Genomic DNA, 13275 nt, shown 5'->3' on the forward strand with positions numbered 1-13275 from the left:
GCCTGCTTCTCTCTCTGCCTATGTCTCTGCCTCTCTCTGTGTCTCTCATGAATAAACAAATAAAATATTTAAAAAAGAAACCTGCTAAGATTTTTCTTTATCCCTGTTTCTCTTTCTCAGTGGAGAAACCCGGGGCTTTAGAGGAAGGCACCGTGCAGGACTGCCCTGTGTGCGGAGAGCTCAGTGTAGCCCTTGAAGGATGCTTCCTGGCTTCAACCTTTTTGACATTTTGCTAGAGATTTAAAAAGACACTAAGTTTGCACAATTCCCTGTCACAAAATATAAAGAAGTAGCTTCTAATCTATATGCTCTTCATGGCACGGTAGATGCCCTTTTCAGAAATGGTTAGGAGAACGAAAGGTTACATGGATGGGAATGTCTGCAGATCGGAACCAATATATTTCTTACTATTCATGCTACAGAGGGTAACCCCAGTGCTTTGCTTTCTGACTCCCAGATCCTGAAAACTGTTTCTGAAAGTTTACTCTTCAGTATCAAATCCATTGGAATTGATTCCTCAAATGGCCTGGCCATCAGATGATCTTGATTATTGAGAATTCTTTAACATTTATTTCAAGAATCAAAGTGCTGATGGACCAACATGGTACATCTTGCTTCTTACCAAGGAGAGGGCTCTTCTGAGCATGACTGGACCGACCACTGCAGACCTACCCAGGCATCTTCTAAACACTTGGGCATTGGTTATTTGACCTAACTCCCCAAGGACTCATCAGAGCTATAAGATAAAGGAAAACTAATTAAGCACCACAGAGACTAAGGTAGCCTCATGTGATCTCTCTATAGCCAGCATTAAAACCTAGAAGGAGCCTTCCAGAAATGTATGCCCTTATGGCTTAAAAAGTGTTTCTTTTCTGTCCTTCCTAGCTTTTTCCTCCTTTAACTGCTGCTATGATTTGCAGTTAATAGTTTATATCCAAGTCCACATGCTCAATAAGGATTTGAGGCTTGGGGTTGTATACAGATCTTTAATTAGTCTTATAATTGTTATTATTTAGTCCAGGTATAGACTTTTTCCCCTTAGTAATTTATATACTGGAATATTCTCTGTGGAACATGATAGAAAAAAGAAAGGATAGAACTCTTGTTAGAACTTTATGAAAGAAAGAGCTTTAAATCACCTGCAAATGTAGAGCCACTTTCCAGCATGTCATGTCAAGGCATTGCCTCTAAATTTTCATTGTTTCAGGATTTAGCCAGACTGTTTTTACTCACTTTAATGAATGTAGCTGTCCATTCACCAATGTGAAAATACAGGGTTTAACAGTGTGAAATTCTGCATTGAATATGTGGAACCTCAGTCAAGGCCATGATTTTTTTTCTACACATTTTATGACATTATTTTATCTAGACATCTATGTCCTTGTTGCCCTAAACTATAGCATCTATTGCCAAATTGCTTTAATCATTCATCACCATTCAAAACTATGTGTCTGAAAGAGTTTACAAAGAAGCAAAGTACAATAATGATATGAAGAAAGTAAACTGTGTTAAACTATGCATCATGTTTCTTGATTAAAATACATATGAGGAGCCCTGTTACATTTCCAACCACCACCTCTGATCCCAGTTATGAAAACTTAGCCAGTTATATTCCACAGAACATTTTTACTCAGAGAACCTCAAATATTATGGAGGTGAAATCGGGCTTCCTCTACTACTTGTATTCTCCATAGTCTTGGACAAAAGCATAACAGCTAAATATATTTTTGAGTTCTAATACAGGAAAAGTTTGAAAGTATCAATGATTAGCCTTAAGACTATAAATAATATTCCTTTACAAAAATTATATCTTGACAAAAAAGGGGGAGTGCAGGGGCTATGGTGGGAGGTAGAGTGGTGGGCCAGCAGTAGTGTGGGCTGGTAGCCCTGACTGGGCAGTGCCAATGTGGCCTCTGTCTGAAAAGGATGCAAGATGACCATGGAGGAACCTGTTCCCAGAAAGGTTCAGATGAGTGAAACAGACTTCACATTCATGGCATGAGATGAAATGATTCTAAGATGGAGACAATATGAAGCATATGTCCAAACTTCAGAAGGCAAGTACACAGATCTTAATTCTAATAATGTAACGAGTTAAGGGAGTCTGAAGAAAAACTAAAGCAACAATAAGGAACACATCCTTGTTATGTGGCCAGCAACCCAGGAGCAAGAGGAGCAAGAGTGTAGTACTCAAATCCAGTACCTCAAGCAAGTCCAATAGCCAAGTGTTGCCCAACTGAGATCAACAGTGGTAGGCCCAGCGATCAACTTATTTTTCCTAAACATGAAAGGTGAGTTGGAACCAACTAAAGACAAACTGGAACCAGCCCCAAATGAACTGAGTGCCTGGAAGTTTACAAGATATCCCCAGTCAAGTCTTCCCTGACAATCACACTCCAAGAGAGCTGTGGTGGGACAGCCAAGGACTCAGTTTCCACAACAAGACTCAGACTTTTTAGCCAAAAAAAGCCTCATTCTTATACTATCTAGCTTATAATGGATCATATAAAACTTACCAGATGAACCTGTGTTTCAGCTTTTTTTTCTCTTTCCCTTCCCTTCATCTCAAAGGACTAATGGCATTGAACTATTCCAAAGAAGTGGCCACCTCTGAAAAATTACCCTCCCAGAACATGCAGATACTTGGGAAATTTTTCTGAAAAAGAAAATAGAGGGAGAAATGAAAGTCTTCAGTCTGTGGTCCACTGTGTCTTCAGACAATTTAGAGGAATGAGAACCTAGAGATTTAAAATCATGAATTGAACATGTAAAATTCCAGTAAAAAGTAAAAATGGAATCTGTTAAACCTTGAGCATAGTGACCTAGAGACACTGTATAGCAGTTTTGCCAATAGACTGTGGACTTTGTGATTGTTGTTGAATTTCTGGGTCAAACCTCAAATGAGGTGGATTTTGCCTTTAAAGAGCTTTTTTGCTAAGAACCAATTTAATTGTCATGAGAGAATAAAATAACAGATGTCAGTACAGTACAATATTTAGCCATTTAGTTTGGGGCTCTGTATTGCTTGATTGAGCCTTAAATCAATATGGTTTTAATCCATGGTTTATTCTTTGAATGGCTGCTAATGCTGTAGGTACTCTTCTTGACTATATAAACATAAAGCTGTGGTATCAAACTTCAGGATGAAGCTATTTGAAACATTATAAACATTTGTTTCACTACTAGAGTATAGTAGGATATTGGCTGTGATGAGACTCACTTATTTTTTTCGGTAGTAAAGTACAATCCCCCTTGGCTTCAGCAGGCACATGTTGAAAGAGCATTGTTATTGGTATTAAATGAGAGGGGGAATGCTCTCAAATGCTTACAAATCCTTCATTGTATTTGGGCCTTTCGTATTATGCTCTTGATATTAAATTAAATGTACCTTGAAAAAAGCAAAACCAAACATTATATCTTGACTATAACTTCAAATTTTCTAACTTAAAAAGTATTTTAAGAATTCTTCTCCCCTTTCAAATTAAATATGGTGATTGCTACCAAGAGTAGATCCTTCATATTTTTGTGAATAGAGTGGTTGCCACTATGGAAAACATGACGGCTCTAATTCTGGCTAAAATTTAACAAGAAGTCATCAGCCAAGGTTACCAATTTCATGCCTTTAATGCATCATAGTTACCAAAATAGTATTCACTATTTTAGCTTTATATATTATATGGCTATACTTATATAGCTATATTTAGTGTCTATTATTGTGCTGTATTAATGACTACATATCTGATTCACTAAGCATATGGCCTCAGTCACTTCTTTGTTCTCACTTTTTAAATGAAGCACTTTGGTTGGATGTTCTCTGAGGCCCATTTCAGCCCTAAAATTTTATGATTTTGTGTTCCATGAAATAAACTGGCCATCTTGTCTTTTATATGATCCCACCTGCTAACTCAGATGTAATCTCTCCCTCATTCCCAGCAGGAAAAAATTGGAAATATTTTGTATGTAGATCAGCTTTTTAAAAGGTAGCAAAATGAAGACAATAAGAAGGAATCAATGTAAATTTCAGCAGAAGAGAATGACATTTAAAAGATATTCTTACCTTGAAGAAATTTGAGTCATTTTCAGATAACTCATTTGAAACCATTTATTGTGGAAACTCCTAGAATAGAGCCAGCTAATTTAAAAATGATTCAAGGTGGAGTTTCCCCTACTTTGGCCTAGAACATGAGACTTCATATTATATTATATTTTTATTTTTATTTTTTTAAGATTTTATTTATTCATGAGAGACACAGAGGGAGAGAGGCAGAGACACAGGCAGAGGGAGAAGCAGGCTCCATGCAGGGAGCCCAACATGGGACTTGATCCTGGGTCTCCAGGATCACGCTCTGGACTACTGAGCCACCCAGGGATCTCCTCTATATTATATTATAAAACAAGGTGTGATGCCAGCAGTCTTCTGGAATATAATGATTCCAATGACTGAGGCCATAAAATATTGAGGAAACTGTTCTTTAACACTTACGTTGATACGAATACTATGCTGGCTCATCCATTCGGACATTCTAAGAGATAGATACTATCAGCATCTGTGGATGGATAGAATCAGGTTCTAACAATAAAGAGGATAGCTAACCTAAGAATATGCCAGGCACTATCCTGAAGTCCTGACAGTGGTTCAAAGCTGGGTACTATTATTCTTCCCATGAAAAGGAAAAAAAAAAAAAAAACAGGGAAGAAGTGTATGTGATGAAGGGAAAGACAGCTTTCCCCCCACCATTATTACAAGAAAGTCTTTCTTTAGAAATGGATTTTTACTTAGTTCATTCATTTATTCATTATTTACTTATTTTTTTCTTTTAGCCCTAACGGTAGAACTGCTCTCTGATCCCTTACTGGTTGCTTCCCAGAATCACTCCCCATTCTAGTACCTGGTCCTCCCAGGAAAACCAAGCTGCACAAACTCAAAGCCTGGGGTCATTGCTAGGAGTCCCCTTTCCCTTGGCCCAGACAGTCTGTGGCATCCTCATGTGCATTTTGTATAATTACCCTTTGCAGTTTCCTAGCCAAAGATCTCATATGAAGTTAAAAGAAGAAACTCATTTTCTCTTTGGATTTCTGTGCTCCTGGGAAACTTCATCTTGAACCAATTTTTAATTAGACAGCCCTATTACAGGAGTTCCCGAAATCCCACTTCTTGGTGTGGCTGGCTTTATTGAGGACACACAGCTTAACTCACAGAAGTCTGCAAAGATTGCTGCTGATTCTGTTGACCCATTTAAGCCCTGGTGATTTCTCTGCCACCAGGTCCCTTTTCTAAATGGACAGCCAGCCGTACCGAAGGGGAGATTGATATGAGGGGCAAGTGTCCAACAGGGACAAGTACAAGGCTATCAATTCACCATTTTTCTGCCACCTAAGGTGAACCTGAAGTCTAGACCCAAAGAAAAGCCTTTTTCCTAGTTCTTTAGATTATTTATAACATCTTTCCTCTCTAGCACCCCCAACTTTTTATCTTTTATTTCGGAAACTGAATTAAATAATGGATGCTCTTCCATAAGGTTAAGATGAAGTAACCTGTTTAACAAGTATTTCATTAGGGAGAATGAAAAAGGTAGACTGAGAAATTCCAATAAAAGTTTGTTATATAATTTTAAATGCTTTAAAATAATGTCACACTATCCTTCTAAAAAAGATCGGTCTTTTGTGGAAGATGTTATTAGTAAAGTCCTTGAAGCAAGTGGTGGAAAAATGGCTTTTTCATTACTTCAAAGGCAATATTAAAGGACCATGAAATTCAAAGCTCCTGGTTTTATCACAGACATTTTTATGTCAGGATTTAAACATTTTCCTACTCGACATTCCCCTAACAACTGTAGTTTTACAGGAAAGAATTGTTATAATTGGCCCGGATCATAGTATGATTATTAAATGATAGGCATCAATTAAGCTGATATTTAAATTGAAGATATTCATATCAGATAAGAGGAAAGTATGATTATAATTAAATGCATAAAATGTATAATCTGCTTTGGGAGTACACTTTAAACCATGTGATTATTTGTTGGAATACAAACTGTCACAAAAATTCTTATGCCTATTTCCTCTTTGCTCACTGTCACTAAGCGTAAATAAAATGTTTCATACATATTTCCTTAATCTTAATATGATTATGGGGGTGCTTTATGTAGATTATCATGTTGAAGCTGTATCATTTTGGAATAAAAAGAAGCAAAGAGAGGAGAAGCATTGAAAATGATAACCTGGGATTACTCTTGTGAATGCAGGGTTGTAAACACACTTGCATTCCCCAGAGTTAACCTTTTGGTTCCCAGGATTTTGCCATGTGTTATGATTTTAGCCTTAGCACTAATACAGCAATGCAATAATATAGTGATAAGGTGCTTGCTAAGGACTTAGGGATTTAGCAAGTGTGCAAATTCACTACTTTTATGGATTTTTTTAAGTATAAAAATACTGTTAAGTAGCGACACTTGGATCAGATAAGCTCCAAAAATCAGATTCACATATTTGACACTAATACTTTCTTAGATAAACAAAAATACTAAGATCACAAAGGGAATAGTGTATCACTTTGATACATTTTTTTCACTTGGAAACTCTTGAAAATAGGATTTCTTCATTTATGTTGTGTGTATTTTCATCTATATCTAAAATATGAGTAAAGTATGCCTTGCTGGCTGCCTCTTCAGGTATTGACAAGCAGCCAGGCAGTATCCATTGGGGTTACTCGGCTCCAGCTACAGAGTGAGAAGCCGTTGGCTTGGGTCTATCAAAGTAGTCCCATTCTTCCTATGATAGTTACTACCCAGAGGTGATTATGTGATCTAACTTTATCCAATTAAAGCAAAACTCTGGATTTTGTTTAATGATAAGGAGAAAAATCTGCCCACTGCCCTTCTAATCCCACCACACATGACCTGGAGAGAGAAGTATGTATGCTGAGTTTTAGCTGCAGCTACGTTATGACTACAAGGGAAGATAGCCTGAGGCTATCTTCATCCATAAGGATGAAGGGACAAGAAGAATTGAAGGAAATGGAGCTAGATCTCTAGCTGTACTGCATCCAAACCCCCACCTCTTCACTGTCAGTGATATGAGCCAATCAGTTCCCTTCATGATTTAAGCCAGATTGTAATGATGTGCATTATTTGTAACCAAAAGCATCCTACCAGGTACAGATTTTAGTGTTAAGAGTGGTGCCTTACACATCATAGATCCTAAAATATTGCACAAACTACATCAGGTAAGCAGAGCAATGAGGAATAATCTTTTTTTTTCTGTGATCAGAAGTTGGTCGATTTGTGTGTGTGTGTGTGTGTGTGTGTGTGTGTGTATTTATTTATTTAAGCATAATTATACATAACTGGTTAAATGATTATACAACTGGTTGAATGATTGCCTGTTGTACCTTACAATAGAGTTCAAGGGCTAGCCAAAATTGCAATATTTGGTGATTTAGTAGGAAAATGTTCAGCTTTCATTAGAATCCTTCAGGAGAGAGACAAGAGTGGACTAAAACTAACCAATCTGAACAATCAATTTAAAGCAATATAGCTTTTCTAAGAGAAGCACTCTCTGCAAGTGACTTTTTTTCCTAGACTGGTAAAAGTCTGGTTAAGACTGACCAGTTAAAAAAAAAAATAACAACAACAACAAAAACAAATTCTCTGCCCTAGGGTTAGGTCAATTGGAGCAAAAGCATAATGGAGGAGCCATCACAGGAGGCAAAGCTGACATCTGAAGGAAACCTAATTCTTAATCCTCTCCCCAGTAACTAGAATTTCCATACACACCCCAAGCCAAGGATTAAGCTCTTGTTTATCCCTAGGACAATCTCCAGATAGGACCTAAAGGTGATACAGGCCCAAAAAGAGAATTCTCCCCAACTTCCATCTTTGGCATAACCCTAAAAGACAAAGGATAGGTAACATAGTCCTGCAGAGTAAAACTAGGGTCTATGAGATTGGGCAACTACACCATTCAGTCCTCATGCAAGGCAAAAACTCACTCAGTGTTCTTGTCCAGCAGGATATGAAATGTACTATGAGCCAATACCCACTCCATGTTGCTTCCTATTCTCCTCTTTACAAATGAAATCTGTATTGTAGCTTACCATCTTCTCTCCATCTTTTGTATACTGGGGAGTGTAAGGGATGGGTAACTTAAGTTTGTTGACTTCACATTGACAGAGGAGTTATAGCAGAATTTGATTTATTTTTTTAATGATTTTTTAAAAATTTTTATTTATTTATGATAGTCACAGAGAGAGAGAGAGAGAGAGAGAGAGAGAGGCAGAAACATAGGCAGAGGGAGAAGCAGGCTCCATGCACTGAGAGCCCGACGTGGGATTCGATCCCGGATCTCCAAGATCGCGCCCTGGGCCAAAGGCAGGCGCCAAACCGCTGCGCCACCCAGGGATCCCCAGAATTTGATTTAAAAAGAAAAAGGACTTCACCTAGAAATCCTGCACGTGAGGTGCTAGTAGACTTGATTGTCTCCCTTTAGAATAGTGGTTCTCAACTTTAGTTGCTATTCAGGACAACTAGGAACTTCTCATGGCCAGGTTGCACCTTAGATTAATTCAGAATCTCTAGGGGAGAGACCAGACATCAATGTGGCTTAATTGAGAACCACTGCTTCCACTTTGGGGTGGACATTTGGGGAAACTGGATATGGGGAGGAAGATATATGGATGTTGATTTAACAGAAATGGCAATGGATCCTTTTGCTTGCTCCTTGAGTCATTGCACTCCTTTCTTTTTTAGTAATAGCCATGCTCTTGATTGACCCCATTTTGGCTTTAGTCAATCATGGGAACATGGACATTGATTTAGGAGAGGACATTTGACCTAATATATTCCAGTTAAAGTAAAGCTCTAAATTTTTGCTTTATGGTTAGGAAAGAAAAATATGAAAGAAGAGTATTAATACTGATTGTCCCTGGACAAATCGACTTCCAGAGGATACAAGACCCTGGAAAATTGCAGGAAAAGCATTCTGGAGCCTAGAATATGCCACATCTAAAACCTACCCTACCTCTGAATGAAGCTAGTAAATTCCTTTTATTGATTAGGACAGTTGGAACTGGGTTTTCTCTTGCAAGTATCTGAAAGCATCCTAACTGATAGGTTCTGCAGTGGACAGAGGCAGTGCTCTGCCAAGATCCCTGAGCTTCCTTTTCCATTGTCCCCCCATTGCTTGTTCTCCATTTGCTTCCAATGGCCTGTACCTAGGACACTCCTCAGAGGACTGCTCTCAGGCTACTGGAGCTGCTTTGCTAGTTTGCTCAGAGAAATAAAATTTACATCCTCTCCAGGACAGGCCTTAGCCAACCACCTCCCAGTACAGGAGCATAACACCCAGCCTCCTTGCCTGGAATTGGACAAACCCTGAGGCATATTTCACACTTCATAGCCTGGCATGGGATCTGCCCCTTTGCTGTACTTCTTCTATTCCTTATCCAACACATCCAACTCATTCCCCAGTTTCTGGGGCGGGGGGGGAGGAGGTATTTCCTTAACAGATAACTTGAACACAAATCCTCCCTTAGCGTCTTCTTCTGTGGAACCCAAACTAAGGCACATGCTAATCCCCACTAGTGCTGAATTCTATGTGAAGCACATAGTGTGGGATTGATTTATGTGACTGGCTCACCAGCCAATTGCTTTCTCTAAAAATATTTTGTCTTATTTTACATGTTAAACAAAATAGCAAAACATATTTAGCAATGAGACACATGGCAGGATCAAATTTTAGAAGTCCAGAGAGGTCACCAGGATAACCTGTTATGCTACATATAAAGAAATTAAATTCTAGTGAGGCTACATGACTTATTCCAAGCCTCTTGGCTGCTTAATGACAAGGCCAGTGTTTAAAGTCAGTGCTTCTTTGAGTGCCATTGGAAGTTTGTTTATTGCCATGCCTAACTGGAATCTTATTTAAATAAGATTCCAAGCATCTTCTTTAAATTAGATTTTCTCTGTTGAGAGATAAACTCTCTATTCTTGCTGCATACTGTAGTCTACACTACACTTGGTCTTCACACTGTCATCTTGGAGGCCTTGGATTGTGTTTTGCTAATAAATTTACTTATTTTCCTTATATAGACCCAGAAGGGTTTTATTTAAAATAAATGTAGATGATGCCTTAGATACCTTAGGAGCTTAGCATATCAATTTAGAGAGTACTTTACAGTAATCTCAAAGGCTTTGTTAATCAAGTTTATATAGGCTTGGATATGGTTTCTATCCTGTCTCCTAGATTATCAGGAAAGATCGTCTAAAGCATATCTTTAAATGGAGGATAAGTGGAGGAAACTCTGTTCTAAAAAGACAGAGAAATATTTACACACATATATGGATTGTTAAAGATTGAATAGATAGGGGCTTCAAATCAGATTCCAGAAATGTCAGCGATTTTTTTTTTTTTTGCTTTTAATGCTCTAAAGCTAAAATGCACTGTTGACAGCATTTCTAAAATTCTACTGATAGTCCTGCCCACATAAGAAAAAAAAAAAAGGTCAGGAGGAATTGGAAAAGGTTTGCCATGAAAACCAGCTTTGTTAAATCACACATTATACCATTATACTCCACCTGATTTCAACCTTATCTCATGTAATCTTCAAAACTACCTCCTAGATAGTATTTTATATATGGAGAAAGCAATTCCACAGTAAGGTAAAATAATAACAATGGATTTAAACCCATGTCAGTCATGTACAAAGTTATAGGAGAAATGAATAAACAATGCTAATAGATTGGGAAAAAAATCAATAATGAAAGATCTTTTTAAAAACTTTTATGAGGTTAATCATTACTTTGAAGAATATAAAATCTAACTCCTGCACTTTGTTATATCCTTAAAAGCAAAGGTGGTGTCTTAAAAACTAAGCAATATATAATCATTGGAACAGGAAGGATTGATGATTTGCCATGGAATTAACACTATGTGTGTTAGGTGTTCCTAGGCCAAAGGATGTACATAGGATGCACGTTCTGGTGTGTATGGAGTAGGTTCTGTAAATTTTTTAAATGTACCCTTGAAAGTTGATTAAAGTAAAATTTTGTCTACATACTCCGTTTTTCATGGACTTATTTGAAAGTAACAGTTGCATTCAATTCATCAACAAATATTTATTGAATATTTATTTGAGACACAATTTTCATTAGGTTTTATAAAACAGAGACTAGAGAACAACAATGATGGAACTAATAGACCAAAGAAAAGATTTGGCCATGTTTGGTGACAGAAAAGTCATTTTAGCCCCTTTGACAACCATTTCTAGTTCTTTCTAATACTACACATACTTAAGCTTAACTCATCATCTCCCTTCCCATTCTCCATCTCAGGTCATTTGGATTTACCACTCAGCAGAGGCTGTTCACTGCCAGACACAAAGTATGAGAAAGTCAAGATGCCAAGACTAATTGTTAACATTTGTTTAGCACTTAGTATATACCAAGAAATGACCTAAAGTTTTAAGATGCAGTAACTGATTAAGTCCTAATAAATAACCCCATGAGTGGCTACTTTCATTATGCCTTATCTATCTGTGAAGATACTGATATACTACAATATTATTATGTTCACACTCTTTGAAGAAATAGGGATATTCTCAATGAGATAAGAGGCAATGAAGACAGGTAGAGTAAAGATATAGGTAAATTTTTAGATAAAATGGAGAGCAATTGAAAAGATGATCTTTATCTTTCCTACAAAATAAGAGGCGATAGGGGGAGATGGCGGTACAAGGGAACAAAAACAGGACTAAGGTAATTGTGGCTTGGCACTCTGATATTAGGTAGTTTACATAAAACTTTAACCTGGTGCTTACTATAGCCCTTCTAAGAAGGTAATAATACTCCCACTTTACAAAAAAAAAAAAAAAAAAAAGCATCTGGAGATTTGAGCAGTTAAGTTGCTTACCAAAGGCCACACAGTCTGCAAACTCAACATTGTTTGCCACCAAATCTTGGTTCTTTCCCCTATGGTCTTCTTATCAATTCTCAAGTTGGTGGGAATGCATTTGGGAAATTAAGAACAGGATAGATTTGGAATAGTTACAGTAGGAAATGAACCTCGGAGCCAGACAGAAATAAGCAAAAATTGTTGAGCAAGTCTCAGAACCAGATGTGAGGACTTGAGGTCTTCATAGAAGAAGAAGAAGAAGAAGAAGAAGAAGAAGAAGAAGAAGAAGAAGAAGAAGAAGAATGAATGAATGAATTGAAGAATGAATGATTTGATTCACCTATAGCAAAGCAGCGTGCATGACAGGAAGTTTGGAACTGTTAGAAATACGGAAGTAAACAGACCGATCCAAGTAGCACTTATAACACGGGTATATTTGCTTAAAATACAAAGCAAAACAATTATATATGATACCTGCCATGAGTGAGGCACAGAGGATGCCATACTTCATTTATTCTAATTCCAAAATTTCACATTTTAACATCTTAAAATTCAGATGTTTCTTAGTATGAATGACATCCTTTTTCAGCAATGACCAGGTAGTTGTCATAAGTTGGTTGTGATTGTCTGTACAATCTTGAACGTGGCCATGGGGGTTCAAATTGTCTTCACTTCCACTAGATTGTGTTCACTGAGGATACTACAGATATAAATTTGTATGTGCCATTCAAAGTATCTTCTTGAAAAGTACCCTATTATTTCAATATGTATTTATCAACCATATATGTTAGTGAAGCAGATATTTATGTTAATTAAGTAAAAATGGCCACAAGTTCATATTTTTTGTGAAGCAGCAACTCCAATACTTTACATAAACTATCCACAAGTAGATGCAGCTACTTATATTTTGTTACTGAGATACCTGAAAAAGGAATGCACAGCACAAACCAATCAATTCAACTAAAAGTGGGTGAAATTGCCAGATCCCTAAGAATAGATGTATTCTAGTTATCTCTTGCTATGTAGCAAATCAGCCCCCAAACCAAAGGACTTAAAGCAACACATTGTTTTATTGTCTCTCAGAGGCTCAGTGGGGCAGGAATTCAGGAAGGGTTCGCCCAGGTGGTTCTGGTTCAAGGGCTGTCATGCAGTTTCAGTCACAAGGAAACTAGAGCTGGGATGGGAGCAAGCCAAAGCACCTGGAGGTGAGTCTGTCATCTTTCTCACTTCATGTAGTAAAAGAGCTTCTCCCTGTAATTTCTCTCCATGGGCTACTTTGGGCTTTATAATGTTTTGACGCCCATGAGACAGTTGAACTATTTATGTGGCAGTTAACGGTTTTCACAATGAGTAGTCCAGTGAGCAAGATGGAAGCCAAAACACCTT

The 13275-nt window shown here is 37.5% G+C and overlaps 1 pseudogene; it reads left to right on the forward strand.

Moving 5' to 3' along the window:
• The first annotated feature begins 1933 nt into the window (after positions 1-1933).
• On the forward strand, positions 1934-2936 carry LOC118352719 (pre-mRNA-splicing regulator WTAP-like; annotated as a pseudogene).
• Positions 2937-13275: the final 10339 nt, after the last annotated feature.

Source organism: Canis lupus, chromosome 1, assembly GCF_003254725.2.
Source record: "Canis lupus dingo isolate Sandy chromosome 1, ASM325472v2, whole genome shotgun sequence".
Classification (NCBI taxonomy): Eukaryota; Metazoa; Chordata; class Mammalia; order Carnivora; family Canidae; genus Canis; species Canis lupus.